We start from the raw sequence: 23,429 nt of genomic DNA, 5'->3' as shown, positions 1-23,429 counted from the left end.
AAGCTCCAGACAGCCCATCACTCCAGCTCCAAAGCTCACAACAGCCTCAGCTGCAAGGGATCTAATGCCCCCTCCTGGCCTCCCAAGAAACTGCACTCGCACGCACATATCCAACACAGAGACACATGCATACACATAATTATTTAACAAATGAAATCTTTAAAAAAAAAAAGTCAGTGCAATGCAGCTATAAGATAGCTCATGATAGAGGTTAAAACCCATTTGTCAATCAGGAAATAAGAAGAGTCTGCCTGTGGAATAAGAAGCAGCAGATTGGAATGGCAGGCTCTACCCTGCCAACACCTGATAGATAACTAACCAGTACAGAAGGTCACCGGACGGAGGGTATTCCAGAGCCTTCCTTTGTTCTCCATTGCCCATCCGTGGCTCCAAGTGTGGCCCAGTCTCACTCATGAGAACCCTTAACCACGCAGAGTCCTAGAGATTAGACAACGTCTGCTGAACCCACGGCGATGACATCACGTCAATTTACCCTTCAGTGAGCTCACTGCATACTGACTTTTCAATTCCAGGCCAAGCCCAGGAGTTATTTGTAGTTCTCTTGCAGACAGTGCCCTGACCCTCGACTGGCACTGACAATGTGGAATTCTCAAAGACAGGCTGGTGCTGACATGATGGCTCCTTGGATAAGGGCCCTTGCTGCCAAGGCTAACGACCTAAGTTTGACCTCTGGGACCCATGTAGTGGAAGAAGAGAACCAGGTCCTGCAAGGTTTCCATTAAATGATCGAATGAACAAATGAATGAAGAAACAAAGGAATACTACAGCAAATTTTATAAAAAGAAAGTTCTTCAGTAGTGATGAGACTCTAGGATAGGGGATTTCCAACAAGGGCCGGTCCATGATAGCTGAATTCTTGAATTCTGGAGGCAAACCTTGAAGGTGAAATACGAGGCAGGCGTCGAAAAGTTAGTTGACTTTCCGTTTCCAGCTGCTCTCGCTGTCTCCTGCGACCTCGACGGTCACCTGAGAGGAGTCACTGCCGTTAACAGTTAGTAGTTGAGGTTGGGGATTTGGCTCAGTGGTAGAGCGCTTGCCTAGGAAGCACAAGGCCCTGGGTTCGGTCCCCAGCTCCGGAAAAAAGAAAAAGAAAAAAAAAGAAAAAAAAACAGTTAGTAGTTGATGATAAGTGTATTCTCGGCAGAGAGTCTGGTGGCAGAGAGATTTCATGTTGAGATTGAGATCGGATACTCTGGTGTTGGGTTAAGGGGTCTCACCGTGTATCCCTGGCTGGCTTCGAATCTTCCTGCCTCTGCTTCTGAGAGGAGATCAGTTATTTTATTTATTTATTTTTAATAACGGGGCAGCCTGTGCCATGTAAGATGCTCACTAGCCCCTATGGGAGCCACCTATTAAATGCCGCGACGGCGCCCTCCCTCCCCAAGGGAACAACCGAAGCTGTCAGCAGATATTGCCAAAGTTCTCCAAGAGGGAAAAGTGGGAATCGTCATGTCATGGACGGAATGTGAAGTGTGTCTCACAAGCTTGCACAACGGACGCTTGGCTGTCAGTCATAAGCTTCTGGGAGATGACTGACACATCAGGACTTGGCTGACCAAGATCAATCATTCTGTGGCGTTCCCTTAGACACCTTGGTCACAACTGCAGAAAGGACTCATTCAGAGTGCCAGGTGATCTGAGATCTCATGTCGGAGGAAGATGAATATGAATCCTCCTGGCAATGCTGAGACGTGAAAAGTATCACCTGCCTTACTCGGGGGAAACGGTGGGGCGATACAGGAATATCAAGCTTAAACATCTACCCGGAGTCCTGAAGCTACTTGAAACAAGCCAGAAGTCAACTTTTAACTGTTAATGTGGACGTCAGGATTTCCCCAGAAAAGTTAAACCCCCAGCAACACATAGCCTGTTGTGAGGGTAGAATTGCCCATAAGAAGCGACCATCTTGCTCATCAGCTCCAAAAAGAGAAATCTAGTTGTAACCACATGTGCTTTCATCTAGACCATTGCTCCCCACCTCATCCACTTCTGGGTACAGTTGGAGTTTCGACTTTCAGTTCACCGGCATCAGCTTTAGTTTTAAGGGAGCGTTTCTGAAATTGAAGTCCTGAGATGCTCATCAATCCAGGACCCCAGAGTCTCCCAGCCTCCTGTAAGACGTGCTTGCTTTGACAAGGTTTCACTCTCTCTCGGTCTCCTCCAGTCGGGATTCTTGGCAGAAGTCTGAGGGTCCGAGCATGCGTTGTTAAGGGCACAAGAGATGGAGAAGTATCTGCTCTCGTCTCACTAACGCGCTCAGCTTCAGTGGCTTCCGGCTTCAGTCACGGTGACAACAAGCTTAGAGTCTCGGCTGGCAGATTCCTCCTACAGATGATGACCTGGGCTACCTGTCCTTCCCTATGGCTGATTCTACCCTCCCCAAGTCAGTTCCTCTGCCCCTTGTCCGAAGCCCTCCCGGCTTCCCCCTCCCCACCCAACATCCATAGAAGATGTAATTTCTTATCACCTGTGTGCACCTGTGCTCTCCTAAAGGGAAAAATGCTAATGGGGAGGAAACTACTGTAGGTATCAGGGAAGAAATTCACTGCAAGGAAAAATACTAGCAAAGTGAGGGGGTTGTTTTTCATAAAACAAAGTATGTTTTAAGTGAGTTTGAAATACTTAAAAAGCGTCCACAGGAAATAAATTAGCAGTAGCAACCCCGGATTGATGGTGTCCATTAACACAACCGTTCTGCTTCGACCCAGAAATGAAACTTCTAGGACTCTCCCACCCCTAGGACATAATTACAGAAGCACGCAAACACGTGGGCATGGGGTGCAAACACGTGGACCTGGGTTCTTTGAAGCAACCATTACCAACACACAAACGATAGACAACTGCTCCAATCCTGCCCTCCCTTTAAACCGAAGACAACCTGTCTTTAAAATGTCCAACAACACTGAGATCACAGAAAACTCCGTCAGCAAAGGACTGAGGGTAGAGGCCATGAAGCCTGAAAAGGAAACCCCGTCGTGTTGCATATATTACCATATTGATTAATTTAGTAAATAGGTTTCATTCAGCTACTTTAAACACTGACTTTCACACACACACACACACACACACACACACACACACACACAAAATTTCTTTTTTTAAAAATGATCTCTTTAACACAATACAGTAAACCTGCTCTCTAAACCAGGCCCAGTAGGCCTTTATTTCTCTGCAGGGGTCTGACACACTAGCTTAATTCAGTGGCTTCTGCAATCAAAGTTCTCTATTTTCAATTCAACTTCTTTGCTCTGTCATCTACCTAACCATTTGGGTGATCTTTAGACACGAATGTGACCATGTCTTTCTTCTAATTAAAGCTCTTCCAAAGGTTCCTATTGCCATTAAGGAAAGGCCAGGGATGTAACGAGGCATCCTGACTTGCAATACTGACCTTGCCTAGCATGTGACCCGACTTTCTATTCCTTCCCTGTCATGTGACCTGACTTTACAGTCTCCTTCAATATATAGTCTTCACTTATGACCATGTATCCTATAGTTAAATATACACTGTGCTTTTAGTCTAATCCATCCGTCTCTCCTACAGAGGTGAGAACCTGGGCTGGATGGCCAGTACCACGAAAACATAAAGCTGATAACGACAATCGCATGTTGTTTCCATAGAGATTTTATGGTACCAGTATCCACCATGCACTGCTCAGTTCACTCCCGCTGAACAGGAGAAACCATTATCTGGCGGGTACACAGTAGACAGGCATCAAAACAGCAGTACGTTACTTTGTGTATTTTCCAACTCTAGGTCCCTTCTGTTCTCAGATGTACAAGGTGGAAAATAAGGACCATGAAGAGAACTGCGATGGGGAAATACGGGATGAGTCAGAGGAGAGCTGAGAGGGTGGAATTGGTGGAAGCATGTATTTCTGAGGCTGGAGAGACCGCTCAATGGTCAAATGCACTGGCTGCTCTTTCAGAGAACCCAGGCTTGAGTCCCTGCACCCACATGGCAGCTGTAACATCCATGTGTGTAACTCCAGTTCCTGGGAACCTGGTGCCCTCTTTGTCCACAGTGGTAATACACACAAACACAGAGAGAGAGAGAGAGACAGAGACAGAGACAGAGACAAAGACAGAGACAGAGACAGACAGAGACACAGAGACAGAGACAGAGACAGACAGACAGACAAGGAGGGAGAGCAGGGGGGAGGTTGCGAAAACACACATGTAGGTAAAATAACCATATACATTAATGTATGTGTCTTAGGGTTTCCATTGTTGTGAACGGAGACTACGGCAACTCTTATAAAGGACATCATTTCATTGGGGCTGGCTTACAGGGTCAGAGGTTCAGTTCATTATCATCAAGGCAGGAAGCATGGTGCCGGAGGAGCTGAGAGTTCTACATCTTGTTCTGAAGGCAAACAGGAGAAGACTGGCTTCCAGGCAGCTTGGAGGAGGGTCTCAAAGCCCACCCTAAAGCTGACACACTTCCTCCAATAAGGCCACACCTACTTCAACAAGGACACACCTCACAATACTGCCACTCCCCGGGCCATGCATATTCAAACTAGTACAGTATGTGTATCAAATTATCAAACAATAAAATGAAAAAAATCTTTGTCTAGGAATCACAGGAGCTGGATTAATCCAGCTCCTATTGTCAATAAGTCTCATAGCAAAAACCAAGACAACGGGACACTGGGAAAATCTAAACAGTTAGGTAAGGTCAGAATTCAAACACTGAATTCAAGCTGACGCCATTCATGAGTTTATCCAACAAACCTGTCTCAGGTACCTGCCAGATATTAGACACTGTCTAGGCACGAGGGGTCTAAGCAAAAATAAAAGCGAGAGAGTCTAAAGCACAGGTTGTGATTCCAGTTAACGTGGCCCACGTGTCTGTGTGAGCGTGTTTGTGCATGGACTCACTCGTATATTCATTTTACACCCTACAAACAATACAGCCTGTGGGGTTAGGGGCTACGAAGGAATAGGAGACAAGCAATTGGTTGGCGGTACAACTGTCAGAGGGGAAGGCAATAGCCGGAAAGGAGCTGGCAGCGATGATGGTATGAACGGGTCCGGGGGAGGGGGAGGGGCCGAGGGAGGGGCCGGAGGGAGGAGGTCAGAGGGAGGAGGTCGGAGGAGGGGCCGGGGGAAGGGCGTGCCACAGCAGAGTCTTGGCAGACATATCCGGATGATAGCCCAGTTGGTAAGATGTAAGAGATGCTGAGTGTGGGTCACGCTGGGCAGCCTCAGTAGCTCTCCTTGTAAAGGCTAAGTCCTTTTCTGTGAAAAAGTGAGATGGAAATCTTTACTTGGGTGTGATGTAAACCAACCACATAAACCAACATGCTAACATCATCGTGCGGATTAGTCGCAGGAGGGAGTAGAGGGGCTAGTTAGGAAGCTCCTGCAGATGAGACGCCTATGGTTTGGATGTAAAATGTCCCACACAGGCTCCTGTACTTGAGATTTTAACTCTCCCAGCTCATAGGTCTAGTTTGGGAAGCCTGGAAACATTGGCGGGCGGGGCCTAGATGAAGGAAGTGGATTTCTGGGGAGACGTGGTACCTCGAGTGTTTCGGCATTTGGTTCTCTTCCAGGCCAATCCTTCTGCTCCCTAATCCACCAAAATGGAAGCCAGCAGCTCCAGGCTCCTGCCGTGAGCTGTGCCGTGATGGCTGTACCTTCAAAGAGGGAGATAAAACGAGTCTTCCCTGGCTTAAGATGTTCTTTGTCAGGTACTTTGCCATGACAGTAAGAAAACTAAAGTGACTTCCACCAGGGTGAATGGAAGTGGAGGAGGGTGCAAGGATCCTCAGAGTATAGACACGTCATCAAAGAGTAATCAACAGGATTTGCTAGTGGGATAGGACATGGGGTGTGGGTGAGGAAAGAATCGAGGATGATTTCAAGATATTTAGTCTTGAACAGCTTAGAGAGTTTAGAGAAAGCTAGAGTAACAAGTAGTATGGGTGGAAAACCAAGTAAGCCATGGGGATGTCAGGTCCGACAAGGGATATGATGAGTTTGTGGAGCCTGTTATCCATCTATATAAACTTAATGTTTTGGATAACAAGCTGTTATACTGTATACATTGCAAAGGTGAGGCTATGTAGTCAAGATTTTACTTGACTATTTCCATCGCTGTGACACACTCCCTCACCAGTAGCAATCTGAGGAGAAGAGGGCTTATTTGACTACCAATTCCCGGTCACAGTCCGTCACTGAGGAAAGTCAGAGCAGGAACCCGGAAGCAGGAACCTTAGGAGATTGCTGCTCATTGGATTGCTTTCTGACTCCCTCATCCTCATGCTCAGCCCAGGTCTACCTGCCTAGAGGATGGTGCCGCCCACAGTTGCCTAGGCCCTCATACTTCATTAACAATCGCCCACAGATCAGCCTGATAAAGACACTTATCTAACCAAGACTCTTATCTTTTCAGGTTATTCTAGGCTTTCAGGTTGATGCTAACTAGGACAACTTTTAAAATATATTAGTAGGATTTCCCCCGATGCGCTGGCCTTGAAAAGTAGATGAGTTAGCACTTTTTGATGTATTACTAATACAGCTCAGTTTGCAGCAAGTGCTCCCCACAGTGGCTAGCAGATTGTAATATCTACATGGGCAGGGACCTGCATGCCAACAAGGACCGCATAGACATTTACCTTCATGTCCTCAATTCTGAGGAGTTAGAGAAAGGACTGAAGTAGCTGAAGAGGTTTGCAACCCCATAAGAACAACAACAATATCAACCAACCAGACCCCCCAGAGCTCCCAGGGACGAAATCACCATCCCAAGAGAACACAGGGATGGACCTATGGCTCCAGCCGCACATGTAGCAGAAGATGGCCTTGTTGGTCCCTCGTTCCTGTCAAGGCTCTATGTCCCAGTGTAGGGGAATGTCATGGCAGGGAGGTGGGAGGGAGTAGGTGGGTGGGTGAGGGAGCACCCTCATAGAAGTACGGGGGGATAGTGGGTTTCTGGAGGGGAAATCAGGAAATGACATAACATTTAAAATGTAAATAAAAATGCAATTAAAAATAAAAGAAATGAGTGATATAGCTCAGTGCTAGAACACTTAGTCCTCACGCTCCTGACCACTACCTGCTTGTCAGAGCCCATCACCTACCACTTCCTGCCTCCCTGCTTCTCTTGAGTCACAGGAATCACAAGTCCGAGGCTGACTTAGACTATGACGTGAGTTCAAGGCCAGCCTATGCAAGTTAGTGAGAAAGTACATGCCTAGCATGCTTGCACCCAAAATCTAAATCCCAACAACCCCCCACCCCTGCAGACACAAAGATAGACCTCAACAAATGATCTTTTCCCTAACCAAGAGTGAAAGAACATACTTCCTGACTCTCTTCCCTTTCAGTTCTTATGGCTGACACTTTCCTACATGGAGTTTCTGCAGCATTTAGTTAACTAATGCAATATAACAGTTGACCCCAAATGACCAATGACAATACATCACTTTTCACCAACGCCAACTATTGGAGAAACCTGGCGGTCAGTTGTTCTAATCTGAATTGGCCTCGTTGATCCGGGTTGGTTTAGTCACACATGAACGGTCAAGTGATGGGGTTATTATTCTGTGGACACACAGCTCTGGGTAGCAATAGTCTCTGATTGTGGTAAGAGGCTTATTCTCTTGGAACAAGCATGAGCCCAAGATAGTAAGCAAAACATTTAATAAATCATTTTTAATGCACATGTGTGTGCGGTGTGTGCCCATATGTGCTCATGTGTTCACACGTGTGAAGGGCTCCCTCCCTCTCTCTCTCTCTCTCTCTCTCTCTCTCTATATATATATATATGTATATATATATATATATACACACACACACACACACACACACACACACACACACACACACACACAAATATACCAAAAAAAAAAAAAAACCCTTGGGCAAAGTCACAACCAGGGTGCAGACATCCACGGGCTGTCACCGTGGGACACCTCGCCTGCTTTTCATCACCCACCATGACGTCATGTTCCGAGCTCCGTGCTCTGTGTTGTTGACCCTCATCGATCACTCACATTGCCCTTTATGCATTTGTGACGTTTCGTGAATCTTGGGTGGGCATAGTTACGCAGCATGTATCTTTAATTTTTGGTTATTCCACTCAGCCTGATCTGATGTGGTGGTGTTCCCGGTGTCAAGTATCACAGTTTGCTCCCACTAGGTCACTCAAGGACCCCTGGCTTGCCTCCAGCTTCGAGATGTCATGAATAAAGCTTCTATTAACATCCGTGCATAGTCATAGTCTGTCTGGGATAAGCCTCAGGATGTTTAGTATCATTTACTTCCACTGTTGATAACTGCCTCAAATATTTCCTATATAAACATTTACATCTACATCAGAAAGTGTTAACGGTGTTTGCTTCAACCTTCAGAGATAATTCATGAGGCTTCAGTTATGTCACCCATCTATTTTCTGGCTGGGGTCTTCCGCTTGGATGTGCCCAGGTTCCTCCTTGAGCTGCTGCTTTTCTGTTTAGCAATCCTCCGTTAATTCTTCTTCTGAGGAGACCTGCTGCTGGCGAGTCCTCATTCATCTTGTCTGCAAACACCCTCACTTCTCTTGGTTCCTAGAGGTCATTGTCTCAAGACGTGGAATTCTCATTAGTGGCTCCTCCTTCACAACTACCTTGTCTTTCTAGACCTTTCCTCTCATTGGGAGTTGAATATTATGGGCTTTTTAATAGCCCTGAGAACTGTGGCGTTTTTTGTTTGTTTGTTTTAATCCTGTTTCTCTTTGTTTGAACTGCACTATAAATTCTATTTTTTTCTGCCTTTTTTCCATTTGCTGTTGAGGCCACTCACTACCTTGCCCATCCCAGTCACCTCTTTCTCCAGTCTAAACCTGTATTTGGTTCCTCTTCATGGCTTAATCCTCGGAGAGAGCACTCTGATCCTTACTGACATTATTGGCCCCCCCCCATGTTCCAGTATGACTATTCACGGGGCCATTTTTCCCATGTTTCAGTATGACCGTAAGCATTCACGGGGCCATTTTAGAGTGGTTCTTATCATGTCTTTAACAGGCACTCTCTCATCTCTGTCACCTCAATAGTTCAAGGTGGCCGAGAGTTGAGTTCACTATGTAGCAAAGGCGTAGCTTGGACCTTCTGAGCCCTCTGCCTCCACCACGGAAGTGTGCACCACCACACCTGGTTCGTGTTGATCTTCTTTATTATTATTTATTTGAAGAACAAATTTCGTACTGAAGCATCAGTATGGGATTCTGGATCTTGCTTAAACTGGTTTCAGGTGAATCTGTCTAAAATTGCTGCAGAGGGGGAGGGGCTAGAAAGCTCGCTCTGCTCAGGACAAGTGGGCAGAGTGTGGACTGATTTACAGCACCCCTCAGAGCTGGTGTGGAAATCCACATTTTTCTCCTAGAACCGGTGGTGTTGGAAGACCCTGCGATTAAGGGCCCAGTCCACCATGCCCAGATAGCTCCAGGGCTTGGTGCAAAATGGAGGACTCCCTTTCTACAGCAGGTTTTCTCGTCTCTGCCTGACCTTATCTGGAGAGCAGGACCCCCACATCCTCTACCCCTGGAAAGTCACATGGTCCATGGCCAAATTACAGGTTCAACTGTCTCCCTCCCCCTCCCCTTCTCCTGCCCCTGCACCTGGAATTCCTTTTCCTGTAAAGGAGGCATTCCCAGCTTCCCCACCAAAGCCAACAATATACTCTCACCCCGAAAACCCCTAGCGCAACACTCCCCAAGGTTCACATCGCCCTCGTTCACCCAGAATAAAGAACGCAAGCTGTTTCACTGAGTATCTTCTAAAAGAGCTATAACACTGAAACCCTCGGAGAAGCTCCTCCCCCTTGCCCCCTCACTCAGCACTCAGGGCTCCTCTTCCTCCTTTCCCACCATGACTCTGCAGCAGCGTCTGGATACCCTGAGGGAGGGAGTGGAACACGGAACCTCACCGCAATGCTTAAGGAGGCCCTCATGATTGCTGGGGGAAGGGAGTTCTGTCTGACCACATGCTCTTCATTCCAAGGCTCCTCACCGCGTGGGGAGCTGACATCATTCGTGGGTGATGCTGACTACACTGTCTTCTCTTAACACACACCAGCAGAAGGGCACCTCGTTTTGGGGTGTGGGGTGGAAATCCAGACTCCCCATGATGTGACCAAGAACACTAGAGTAGGAAAGCTTACTGCTAACAGCGGGGGATGACAGTCCCAGGTCCCTATCTTCCCATCGTTGTAGATCTTACCTGGGTGGTCTGCTGGAAAATTCATCGCGATCTCACAAAGACTGAAGACCAGTCCCTCACTCCGCTGTCACAGGTCAGACTGTTTTGGTCAACTGAATCAGATCAGCTCTTAACATTTTCATCTGGCTTGGCTTCTTGTTCCCTGGTCCCCGCTGTGGGTACATCTTTCTGTCTGTGCCTACTGGCATCTTTTGGGTTCCTGGAGTCTTTAGGGACATGCATGAAGCCGCAGCCAGCTTACTCTCTCCATGTTTCAGGGACCTCTCAGGTTCAAGTTATGCACAGCGTCCTGGGTGCAGCCACAGGGGAGATGGGGGAGAGGCATATCACTGTCCCTTCCTGTCAGTGGAAGCCTGAAATGCTTTCATAAGCCTTCTCTTGTAGAAACTTGGCTAACATCTGTCTATACAGCTGTGCCCAGAGTGAGGGTAGATGATTCCAAAAGAAGGTGAGGCCTTAAGATAGCAGTTTTCAACCTGTGGCTTCTGACCTCTTTGAGGTTTAAACGACCATTTCACAGGGGTTGCCTCTCAGATATCCTGCATATCAGGTAATTACCTTGTGGTTCCTAGCAGTAGAAAAACCATAGGTATGAAGTAGCACTGAGAATCATTTTATACTTGGGGTCACCACAACACGAAGAACCGTATTAAAGTGTCACGGAATTAGGAGTGTTGAGAGCCACTGTCCTTAAAGCACCACTGTCTTCTGTAGTGTCACCTTCTCAGAAACTCACCCCCAACCACATCTATAGCATCCTCAGGTCTAAGCACGGTGATTTCAGAGCAGTAATGGGCGTCACAGTTACTGATCCAACCACAGCCTCCTCATTTGCCCCCCACCTCAGAGGATAAAACCATACACCATCTTCTCTTAATAGCAAATGCTTAAGGTCTCAGAGAACATCACTCCCGCCCCCCGCTGTGTGTGTATGTATGTGTGTATATCTGTGTATGTGTGTCTCTGTGTGTGTGTCTATGCTGCTTCTTAATATCTCAAAGAAAGGCTTTCACACTGAGGTCTTCTGTAATAGTAGCCATTTGTCATGTAGGGTTTTCAAATATCACTGGGTTTTGCTCTAAAGCCGCGGATAAGTTCAACCTGGATAAATGCTCATCTGTGCTGAGACAGACATATTCCTGTAATTAGAAATAAGTTCTAACAACACTGGGGAGCCATCTCTCCGCTGTGGCAAAACGTTGAAATCCCAAATCAGAGAGCTTTCGTTTTTAAAAGGTCTTTTCTAAAGTGAACAGCCACGTTGATCTCAGGGAGGATGCCAATATGGCTCCGACTCCTCGCACCCACATGACTGGAACGAAACACTGAGTAAGAGTCACTCAGTGCCAGGGCTCGGGGTAGAAAATTAGACTGTCACTCTCCAGCAAAGGAAGAGAGATGAATGCCATGCTTGAGAAAACACTGCTTAAAAAATAAATAAATAAAAACCCCACCAGGAACAGATGTTGCCAGGAAGAGGGTGGAAAGGTAAAACGTAGTCAACTGTGACGATTTCAGCTGAAGACTCGCGAGAAAGAAAGCTGCATGGCCACAAAGGTCGCCTGAGGGTTCTCGTGGACAACTTACAGGGAAGAAACCTGTCAAAACTCGGTGCTTGCGTGGGCGAGGCGGCCCAGGGGATAAAGGAGCTTGCTGCGAAGCCTGAGAGCCTGAGATTGATCCCCAGGACGACGGGGTGGAAGGAGACATCTGCGCGTCGTCTCCCGACCTCTGCGCGTCGTCTCCCGACCTCTACGCGTATGCCGGGCAGCAGGCGTGTCGCCCGTGTACACAAAAGTAAATAATGTAACTGAAATTTCATAAGAAATAGTTTTCTTAATCTAGTCTTGCTTTGAAGGAATAAGGAAAACAAAGGCATTGGCAAAGTGGTTTTGTTTTGCTTCTCAAGGGCAAGAGCAATTAAAGTATGCGGGCACATTAATTATTAACGTTGCCATTAATTCCTCTTCTTCAGGGACTCTACCCTGCCTCCTAAGTGACACGTGTTCAGCTGTGTGTGGCACATGTACATCTCTCAACTGCGTCTCTTCTAAGCCTTCCAAGATTGAGACCAGTCATGTCCTCGAGACAGTCAGTGGCACAGACAGGAAATTATCCCACCACGAACGGAATCCATTGGAAGACAGAGCTGCCTGCCTCAAGGGCCAAGCTCTGGGTCCTGAGCTCAAGTCATCGACATTTAGTCCAACAAAAGTCTTTGTGACCCTGTGTTTTCGTGATTAATCCTCCAGCCACTGGTCATGTATATGTTTATGTGTGGTATGCTTGTGTCCATGTCTGTGTGTGTGTATGTGTGTGGTGTACTTGTGTTAATGTGTGTGTTAATGTGTGTGTGTGTGGTATACTTGTGTTAATGTGTGTGTTAATGTGTGTGTGTGGTGTACTTGTGTTAATGTGTGTGTTAATGTGTGTGAGTGTATGTGGTGTACTTGTGTTAATGTGTGTGAGTGTGGTATACTTGTGTTAATGTGGTGTGTGTGTGCATGTGTGTGTATGTGTGTGTACATGCCTACAGGTGTCTGTGTATGCATGCATATGTGTCTTAGGGTTCCATTACTGAGAATGTATCCCCCAACTCACGTGTACTCATGAGTGTAGAGGCCATCAGCTGACCTTGGGTATCTTCCTCAGTCACTCACCACCCTATATTTTTTTAGACAGGGTCTCTCACTGTACCCGGGGCTCACTGGTTGAATAGCCCCCACGAGCCAATGAAGCCCCAAGAGAACCTCTTGGCTTTGCTTCTGCAGCTCCAGGAATACAGATTCATGCAACTGGGCGTAGCTTCTCCATGGGTACTGGGGATCTGGCCTCAGCCTTGTTCAGCAAGCATCTTACCATGTGAAGCTTCTCTCCAGCTCTACAAATTGGTCCTTTTCTCTCTGTCTCCCTTTTTCAGGAACTGAATCATTCCTGACAGTAAAAGGAAGTTCTACTAAGTTACCCGGAGAACAGATGAAACGAGGCAGCCATCAAAGAAGCAAACAGCCTGGTCCCTGTGTGTGCTCATCGCTGCCTGCAAATAGCCATCAGCATCCGGGGAGATTATTTTATCCAGAATCACAATAGTAATCAAAGAATACAATTTGCTTCTACCGTTGGCTTTCATGTAGGAAAAACAACCACATTTCTTGTAGAGTCAACTGAATAATAATCTTCAAAATATAAAAATCTTGTTTTCTGCATCACAAATTTAGTATCAAGAGATACAGCTCACGGGCTGGGCTGGGCTCAGCTGCTGGAGTGCCAGCCTAGCGTCTACGATGCCCCGGATGCTGTCTCCAGCACCAAACCATCCAGCTGTCCTGGTACAAGCCTGCAATCCCAGCACTCGGACAGAGGCCAGAAGATCAGTTCAGGACATCCCGTGCTACATAGGAAGGTCACGTACGACTGAGATACATGAGACCACGTCTCAGAAAGAACAAAAGGTGGGGGGGGGATGGAGGAGGATGAGAAAGAGAAAAGGAGAGTGGAGGAGGACGGTGAAAGAGGAGGGTGGAGGAGGAGAGTGGAGGAGGAGAGTGGATAGGAGGGAAAAGGGTAAAAGAAGAGGGTAAAGGAAGAGGGTAGAGGAGGAGGGTGGAAGAGGAGGGTGGAGGAGGAAGAGGAGGAGGGGGTGGAGGAGGGGAGTGGAGGGGGACAGTGGAAGAGGAGGGTGGTGGAGGAGGGTGGTGGAGGAGGGTGGGGGAGGAGAGTGGGGGAGGAGGAGAGTGGTGGAGGAGGGAAGAGGGAGGAGGAGGGTGGGGGAGGAGGGTGGGGGAGGAGAGGGGGGAGGAGGGTGGAGGAGGAGGGTGAAGGAAGAGGGAGGAGGAGGGTGGGGGAGGAGGGTGGGGGAGGAGGGTGGAGGAGGAGGGTGAAGGAAGAGGGAGGAGGAGGGTGGGGGAGGAGGGTGGGGGAGGAGGGTGGAGGAGGACAGTGGTGGAGGAGAGTGGTGGAGGAGGGAAGAGGAGGGTGAAGGAAGAGGGAGGAGGAGGGGGAAGGAAGAGGGAGGAGGAGGGTGGTGGAGGAGAAGGGTGGAGGAGAGTGGAGGAGGAGGGTGGAGGAGGGTGGAGGAGGAGGGTGGTGGAGGAGGGGGGAGGAGGGTGGAGGAGGAGGGTGGTAGAGGAGGAGGAAGAGGAGGGTGGAGGAGGGTGGAGGAGGAGGGTGGTGGTGGAGGAGTGTCTAACAATGCTTATTATTTTACTGGGTCACCTCTTCATCCCTGAATTGCACACTTCATTATTAATAATACTGATATGATGTGATTACAATAGGGGCAAAGCAAGTCTAGACCCCGAATCACTGAAATGCCATGGCACATCCTTTTTGCTCTGTATCATCCAGTCCGTCCTTAAGCCTGGTGAGGCGGTGTTAACTTTTAACCCTAGTGCCGGGAAGGCAGAAGCAGAGGCAGGCGGCACTCTAAGTTCAAGGCGTGTCTGTTCTATTCAGCGAGACTGCCTCAAAACTCAAAATGTTAAGAGATCCATCCCCCTGAGGCCCACACTGTACATGGGGACCCTTTGCAGATGTCAGCAACCGCAGATGGCACCCAAACCTGTATATGCCCCGCTTGGCTACACACATAGACTTCCATAACAGAGTTCTTCATAGCATAGGCACGGTAAGAAATTAGAACCACAGCTAAATAGAAATACAGCGGAAAGCACACAGTCCAGTGCTGTCCATGCTCCATTAGTGTGCACTGTCTCTCAAGGTCCTACTACAGAGGCTGGTGAGATGGCTCAGTGGGTAGGAGCGCTTGATCTTCCAAGGGACCAGAGTTTGGTTCCTGAACCTACTCTGTCAGTTGGCTTACAACCTCCTGCAATTCCAGCTCCAGGAAATGTGACCTCCTCTTCTGGATTCTGTGGGCACCACACTCACATGTGTGCACATACACGGAGTCATGCACGCACATACATAAAAACAAATATCAATATCGTATTGTGCTCAACTTTACCTTTCTGTTCAATGTGAGATAGTATCTAAGAAAAGCACCTGACAGCTTCTCCTTGGCAGAGCTGAGGGTCAATATCACTGCCTTTTTACTTTGGGTCTATGATAAAGGGAAATTAGGGTGTCTGAGCCCAGGTTCTTCCGTATCAAGGCATCTGAGTTGTTAAATAAGGGACTACTGCTATAGTCAATGTTCACTCTCAACTTGTCAGAATCTAGAAACAGCTGAGAGTCAGGTCCCTGAGCATGGCTGTGGGGTTTTCATATGTTAATTGATGTGGGGGGAGGTACAACCACTGTGGGTGGCACCATTCCCTAGGCTAGGATCTTGTCTGCATGAATAGGAACTGAGCAACACTGTCTTCATCTGACTCCTGTCCTTGTGGATGTGATGTGACCATCTGATTCCTGGACCTTAAAAGATCCTGTCGAATTACCAAGAACAGAGCGCAACTTAAAATTCATGAATGGTTTATTTTTGGAACTTCTCACCAACTGTTTTAGACTAGAGCCAGGGAAATAGAAGGCTACAGTGCATCTGAATGACACAGAGTTGCTGATGAGAAATGCTTTTTGTGACTGCAGGGGATGCGCTAAGTAGTAATGCCTAAATACCTATTTGTGTGTGATGAGGAGGGAGGTCCTGCAGGTACCTGGTGACAGGGGGCTGGAATGCTGTTAGATATACCTGGGACACAGGGTAATCCTCATTACAGAAATGAGCCACAGTAATCCTGAACTTAAAATGCAAACGGTATGGAGGCCAAGAAGATGATGAACAAAAGAAGCCTCCTCTCAGTTAAAGCCATAACCCGATGGGCGGGGCTGCATTGACACCAGGTGTGCCCACCTGATGAGAGCCTAGCAACAGACTCCACACATTGGAAAAGAAACATCAAGGCGAAGGAGCAGGCTGACAAGGCAGAAGCAGCTTTAAGGTCAGGTTCACACAGACACCAACTTGCTTTCCAAGCCATGGTGAGCCCGCGGTCCCCAGAGAAAATATTTGAAACTTCAAAGACTTTTCAAACTCAGGTGGCAGCAATTAGTTTGGGCCAGGAGGTTCCCACAAAGCTAGAGGAAGTGCAGCTCTCAGCATCTCCTGGCAGTTTTCCCGAACTGCAGAATAGATAGGAAAGCCACTGTCAGTCGCCCAGGCATGGGAAACAAGAAAGGTAAGGATCAGTCAGTAGGAAGGAAAAAAACAGAGTGGCAGTAGCCGGTACATAAAATCTCAACACTTCATGCAACTCAAAGACTTCAGACAAGCTGTGAGGGCCACTCAAAGCCTCCTATACCATCGACTTCTCCTCTTCCTCCTCCTCTCCCTCCTCCTCTTCTTCCTCTCCCTCCTCCTCTTCCTCTTCTTCCTCCTCCTCTTCCTCTTCTTCCTCCTCATCTTCCTCTTCTTCCTCCTCCTCTCCCCCCTCATCTTCCTCCTCCTCCTTGTCTTTTTCCTCTTCCTCCTCCTCTTCCTCCTCCTCTTCCTTGTTTTCCTCCTCTCCTCTTCCTCCTCCTTCTCCTCTTCCTTATCTTCTTCCTCCTCTTTTCTCTCCTCTTGAGACAACGTGGGACTGGCCATCAACTTGCTATGTAGCAGAAGATGACCTTGAACTTCTGATCCTCCCTCCTCCACCTCGCAAGTTCTTAGATTAATGCAAGTGCCATCATTTCCAGTTCATGCAGTACACAGGATCAACCCAAGCTCCCACTAAGCTACACCTATCTTCAGTCCCCTAAAGGTGAGGATTTCTGCTTGTCACACCCACGGTGCTTAACAACTGAAGATGCCTGGGATCAATTGGCCTGGACACATACATGTGAACATACATCATACACATATGCCAGTGCAATAAAACTATAAAATAAAATGACTGTGCTGAGTGGACCTCAGCAGATTATCCTCTCTCCTTTCTGGGATTGCTGTTCAGTCCCTCCCTCATTGGCTGAAAGATCCAAGGACCCCCAGGACAAACAGCATCTTAGAATAAAGTCCAGGCGGCTGACTAGCTGTTTAATGTCAGCCACTGTCACTGTACAATGAATAGGAAGTGTCCGTCTCTCTTCCCCACCTCCCTTTCCCCAACTCCAGCCTACTGTGGTTCATCCTGTAGGCAATAAATAAATATTCGCTCCAGAGATTGAGTGTATGAGAGGCCCTTGCACCTGCACTTGGAGAATACTGACTCCTGATCGAAATCATAAAGAAGCCACGCCCCCAAGGTGACCACCTAATGGCCTCCCAAGACTTCTGGTGCTACCAGGGGTAAGGCCTACTGCCTGCTCTACTCCCACATACTAATTGGATGGCTGTGGATGTGGAAAGAAGTAACTCCTGAGTGGCCTGGAGAAACAAGAAGAAAGAGCACTTGGAACGGAGTCAACCCCCACCCCCACCCCCACCCCCACCCCGCGCACCGGGAGCAGCGTGAGCAGCCTCCATCTAAATCCGTTCTTGGTGCTTTCTTTGAAACTTGTCTCCTAAAAGTCTGTCTGGAGGCGCCCTTGCCTCCAGAAAGGATGTGAAGAAAGTGGGAGCCTTTTTGCCAGACACTAATTGGACCCCGGTTCCCCCATGATGTGGTAGTAGTAAATGCAGCCCAAACTGCCTTTGAGTTCCCTGTGCCTGGAGAGTTCAGCTTCCTCCATCCATCTACTGTGGGGGAGAAGCAGCCAAGAGGGGAGCTATTGAAGCATGCAGGATGGTGAATGCATCAGAATTCCAGTGAGTTAAGAGACAAAGCAAGCTGGTGCTCTCTGCCCACCATAACATCAGTTTATCCTTCCTTATCTCATCTGTGGTGATGTAGCTCTCGCGTCACCCAGAATTTCAGAGCTCCCTTGGCTGTCATCCAGGTTCTACCACAGCTTTAATCTTCTGGTCCTCAGCAGCGCCGAGGTCCTACAGCTAGAGCGGAAGTGGATTCAAGACTCTTCTGAACCCATGCGTTCCACTTCCGGGTAAGGCTTTTCCAATGCAGTTCGGGGAATGATACAACGTAGCAATATCATTTCAAATTCTTATAAAGGATGGGCCACAATCTTGGCTGCAAGCGAATAGTGTAATGCAGACTTGGAGAGTTGTGAGTATAGTCTCCGCAAGGTAAAAATCAGCAAACCACAGGGAAAAGCCACCACCTTGGTTGGAATACGCCTGGAAAGAAAGTTACATCGGGGTCTTTGGAACCGATGTAAATGCGGTTTGGATGAGCTCCATGGGGCACCGGGAGGCCTATTCAAGCCATTCTACAGGCAGAAAGCTAGTTCTTCTTGTGCACCTCGGAATGGCTGTGTTCATTCTACTGATATTTTGAAACCAGGTGGTCTAATTGAAATATTTACCAATAGGGGACAATTGGTAGATAAACAGTGTTGGTACTGTCTAAGCTCCACCCCCACAGTATGCTCCGCCCCACAGTTGCCTGGCAACAGTCAGGTGTGCCTGACTATATAAGGGGCTGCTTGGCCCCTCCTCCCTCTCTTCCTCTTCCTCTCCTCTCCTCCCCTCCCCTCCCCTCCCCTCCCCTCCCCTCCTCTCCTCTCCTCTCCTCTCCTCTCTTCTCTCTCCTCTCTTGCCCTCTTTGTCCCTGTCCCTTCTCTCCCCATCCCCCCTCCCTCCACGTGCTCATGGCTAGCCTTTGTTCCTCCTCTCTTCTACTCTGTTTTCTCTCATTGGTTTGGTGTGTTCTGTCTAGACGCAGGCTGAGATTTAAACCCCAACAAACAGGTCATCTTGGAGACTTCTCCTGTAAACTTACACTTACAGTGGTAAGCTCTCTTACCTGTGAATATGCCCCAGTCTCTCTAAAGAAAATGACTACATACCAAAGCAAAAAGGAACTTGGGAGAAGCTAAAACCTGCAGGCAGCACAAATCCGCATATGCAGATAAGAAGAACCTCTTGATTCACAGTCCACAAAAGGTGGAAGCAAGTGGATACCCCAGCTCCTTCCTCAGCCCCACCCCCACCGGGTTGAATGTGAATTGCTCTCCACAGGCTGGTGCCCAGCAGGCCTTGCTGGTGGCCACGCCCCTCAGAACGAGTACCATGTGACCAGTCTCCTGTTGGGCCGAGGAGTGTCTCAGTTCTTGTGTCTGAAAGTGACCTCTCACAATAAAACTGACCTCGATCTCTTTTGAACCCCCACCCAAACTCTTAAGCAGACACTGGGCAGGGCAGCAGTTTGGTGTAATTCCAATGGAAGCCCTCCTATCCGAAAGCCTTTCTCATTTTATTCTCAACAAATCTACATTCATTCTGCTGAATCTTGGTCTATATCTGATCTTTTTTGGGATGAGACCACATACAGGGAAACCACTGCTTGGGTAGCTTGGGTGACTGTCAATCAGGCCAAACAGCTATGCATGTAATAAATTACACACACACACAGACACAGACACACAGACACACACACACACACACACACACACACACACACACACACAAATAAACAACAGCAGCCACAAAGAGACATCTTGAGTCTAGGGAGGTAGCTTGGTGGTTGAAGTGTTTACCAGGCATACAAGAGTTAGGGTCCCAGACCTCTGGCCTTGTGAGCCCAACAGCCCATGTAATTCTAGCCTCAGAAGGTGGAGACAGATCCCAAGAGCAAGCTGACAACGGAGACTGGCCATTTGGGTGAGCCCGGGGTTCCACTTGAAGACTCTCCCTCAAAGAGCAAGCTGCATGGTGATCAAGGAAGACAAGTCTCCATTGGCATGTGCACACACATAAACATGCACACAGGGGAAGCAGTATGCATAAGCACCCACCACATACAAATGCACACAGAAAGAAGAAAACATACAAAAAGAGACCCCAAAAAGCAAAGTTTTAGAGCAAATATCCCGTGGTTGACCCTTAGGACTAGAACAGCAATCATTCAAATAAGGAAACCTTCCTCTAGCACACACAGCCCCAAGCTCTGACTTCCTGCGGGTTATGACTATGACGGCCTTACGCTTTGTGGAGAATTAGTAACGAGAGAAGCCCTGTGGGCCCTTCCTCTGCTTAAGGTACAATTATTATCCTTATCAGACTGATACAGAAGGCTCGACCATTGTGAGCCACCTCTCAGTAAAATAATAAGCCAGGCGGACTGTGCCTCGGTAAACACCGTCTATGTCGAATCAAGTCTCATTATTCCGTAGACATTACCTGTTTGTGGCAAGCAATTGATGCTAAAGTGCCTTTGCTCCTGAATGCAGAAATGCCCTGGCCTTTCAGGGTGATGTTTGATAAAGGAGAGAGAGGGCTGGCTGCTTTCCCATGACGGACAACCCTGCTGGGTTCTGGGGTTTTTTGTTTTGTTTTTCTGTGAGTTTAGACATAGCCTTGCGAGCAAAGAGCTGTCTATTATTGGAAGATGGAATCGCTCCAGGTACTTCTGGAAAACACAATTTAATTTAATTACACAGCTCTAGGGAACTTCCAGCAATTGGGTGTCTTTTCTGTGTTCTCAAGTTGGTTTTTGTGTGTGTTTTATAGCCATGCATTCTTGCTCTCTGCCAGACACTTATTTGATTCGTAATGAAACCAGGAGTCCGTGGTAAGAAAGTTTGAACTCCGAGGAGACAATTGTGATTTCTAAGGTCCTTTGTAGGGGACTCTCTAGCCTTCCAGGTTTTCTTTTACTCGGCAGCCGGCACCCCAGGCGGCCAGCTCCTGATCAAAGGCACAAATAGATTTCTGCCCTGAATAGTCACCGGTTTTCACTGGACCCGGGTGCCAAGCTGTCGGGGACCCATCACAATGCAGAGAAAAGCCCCTCAGAGGCAAAGATCTCTCTAAACAGCCATCACCATCCAACATCCTCTGCTGAACAGAGGGAATGAAATCTGACCCCATCAAACCCAGTGGAGAGGAATGCCAGGGGAAGGTTAAAAAGTGAGCCTCACTTTGTTTCCTTGCAGGAGACAGATAGGGCTGAGTGAATCTTAATGAATGAAACAATAGAACTGGGGACTTAAAACCTAGAACAGTGGTGCTTACAGGCAGGGAGTGGGGATCAGCACTGAAGAGAGAAATCAGTCAGTGTCTTAAAAGTTGGCTTAATTCAACCTACAGATACCTCAACACACATCGAGTTGGAAAATCTGAATGTGACAAGTAATGAAACTTTCTGTAATTTCAGCAAAAATAAAATGGTGGCTTACATGCCCCCCCCCCCAAAAAAAAGGGAAAAAAAAAAACCTGTTCAGACTTGCCTGGGAAATTCTTTTGAGCAGCCTGGCAAAATCACCACAGAAAAAGAAAAAAAAATGTAGCATCATGGGAGAAAACAAACTGCCTTCAGGAGCAGCTCCGCCCTTCCCCTCTGCCCCTGCTTGTGAGGAGTGTGTATTTACTCGTGCTCACCCTCTGTGGGCAGGCACTGGTGACCTCTATTAACTGTTAAATAAATTAATGGGCTTGTTAACCGAGGGAAGTTCAAACGGACTGTGTGTAACGTCACAGACACTGTAACTGACTTCTATGGGCTTTAATTATAATCGGCACCTCAGTAAAAGGTGAAGCAGGCAGACTGGGGTGATGTGTATCCCACTTTGTTCCCCAACCCCTGGTACAGAGCTCTTAAAACTCCTGAAACTTCCTAAATGACAGGGGTCCCCAAAGCATCTCTTGTTGCCTACAACAAGCTCCTTTTATCCACACCCGACACTTGAGGACCAGAGAAACCAACTTGACCATTTGAGATGTAGAGCTCTCAGCCACAGCCATGCCTTTCCAGGGGGAGGAAAACAAATGATGGGGCATCAAGTTCATCACCAGTGATCACAATCATCAGACCTGCCACCATCATGGTACCTCTGCAAAACTCTTAAATGACAGGAATCGAGAAGCTTCTGGGCTAGTAAAGAGACAAAGTAGCACGCCAGAGAGGACATGGGACACCTAAGGTTGTCAGAACCAGCCGTGAGCACTTATTCCATCTGGCCATTCTTGAGGCTTGACCTTACCAATAATTCAGGGAATGCAAAGAGAATTTCCTGCTGAGCCTGAAAGGGGAACCACAAGACACCCTCAAATTGGAAGTAGGCTAAACACAAGCACTTCAATGCCTGGGAGCCCTATCGGTTGCTGGAATCTGATATAGGGGCAGTCTGGGAATTCATCTATGGGATCTTTTGGGGAACCTGGGAGTCAGTATCAAGAAAATCCAGGTTGCTTAGAGGGTTCAGGTGTAACAGCACACCGCGTGTTTATCACCAGAAGTCACATGCTTTAAAAGGCCACAACTGGTGATGAGTGACACAAGGTTGGGTGACGGGGAATGAGGACCACAAGAACATGCCATTTCTGAGAATGTGCACAGAGCTTCTCTGCTAGGTATCACTGAACCAGCCAGCCAGATGACAAAAGGCAGGAAACTGAGTCATGCACGGGAGAAAGGAGTCACAGCAAGGTGCAGAGGCAACGTGCACCTGCCATGATTAGGAAGAGGCGGGGTGACAGAGGAGAGAAAACCTGAGAAGGAGCCACCGACCCATCGGAGCCCACCTGCAGACACTGCGTTTTGCTCTAGATAGCAATGTGAAGTTCTAATGTGAAATGTGGGGCATCTTGAGCAAGGAACCAGACTCCAACAGTTTCAAAGATCCTCTTGACCAGAAGGGAGCACTGGTGGAAGTACAAGAAGAGAAGCTGACCTCGTAGGCGTGAAGCCGTGCCCCACCGCAGTGATGAGAGCTGCCCTTGGCTGAGATAGGAAGGGCTGATGCAGGGGAGGAGGTGGGCGGTACTTTCCCTGCCATGCCTTTGGTTCCAAACAACCGTGTCGGGAAAAGGAGAGGCCTAAATGTATGCACAGAGAGCCTAAATGTATGATGAAGAGATGGGCCAGTTCCCTCCGCGGGCAGCTCTGTGTACCACACTTGTAAAGGCCTACTGTGCCGAAGACCAAAACGTTCAACAAGGTTCTCTCCTGAGAAGGTGAAATGGGTGTTTCCAAAAGCTCTGGGTCAGACTGGCCACAGACAATCTGCAATTTCTAAGGTGTCACATCTCCTTAAAGTCCAATCAGGTATTCACTGGGAGGCAAAAGGGGAAATGGGTTATTCCACAGCAAAGAGGCAAATCCTCCAAGATAGTTACAAACCTGTCATTTATTTCAACCCCGTGAGGGCGCTGCAAACTTAATGGCATCTATTTAAAGTGCAAACTAGTTATTTGAAATATCTGCCAACAGGTTACATTCAAACTTGAACCGTGACCCAAATGCAGAGTTATTTCTGCCT

General features: G+C 47.9%; 1 protein-coding gene across 3 annotated transcripts in view; it reads right to left on the bottom strand.

The window, feature by feature from the left end:
• Dok5 (docking protein 5) overlaps positions 1–23,429 on the bottom strand; it is a 136,689-nt gene that overhangs the window by 75,488 nt on the left and 37,772 nt on the right. The window contains exon 1 of one of the 3 annotated variants that reach the window (XM_087653995.1): positions 4,312–4,448. The exons of the other annotated variants lie outside the window; for them this stretch is intronic. The gene's annotated coding sequence lies outside the window, so the exon portion shown is untranslated. Of the gene's footprint in view, positions 1–4,311; positions 4,449–23,429 lie in introns of those variants that run through there. 3 annotated transcript variants of the gene reach the window in all.

Source organism: Rattus norvegicus, chromosome 3, assembly GCF_021556685.1.
Source record: "Rattus norvegicus strain SHRSP/BbbUtx chromosome 3, alternate assembly SHRSP_T2T, whole genome shotgun sequence".
In the NCBI taxonomy this organism is placed as follows: domain Eukaryota; kingdom Metazoa; phylum Chordata; class Mammalia; order Rodentia; family Muridae; genus Rattus; species Rattus norvegicus.
This window is presented reverse-complemented; position numbering and strand designations above follow the sequence as displayed.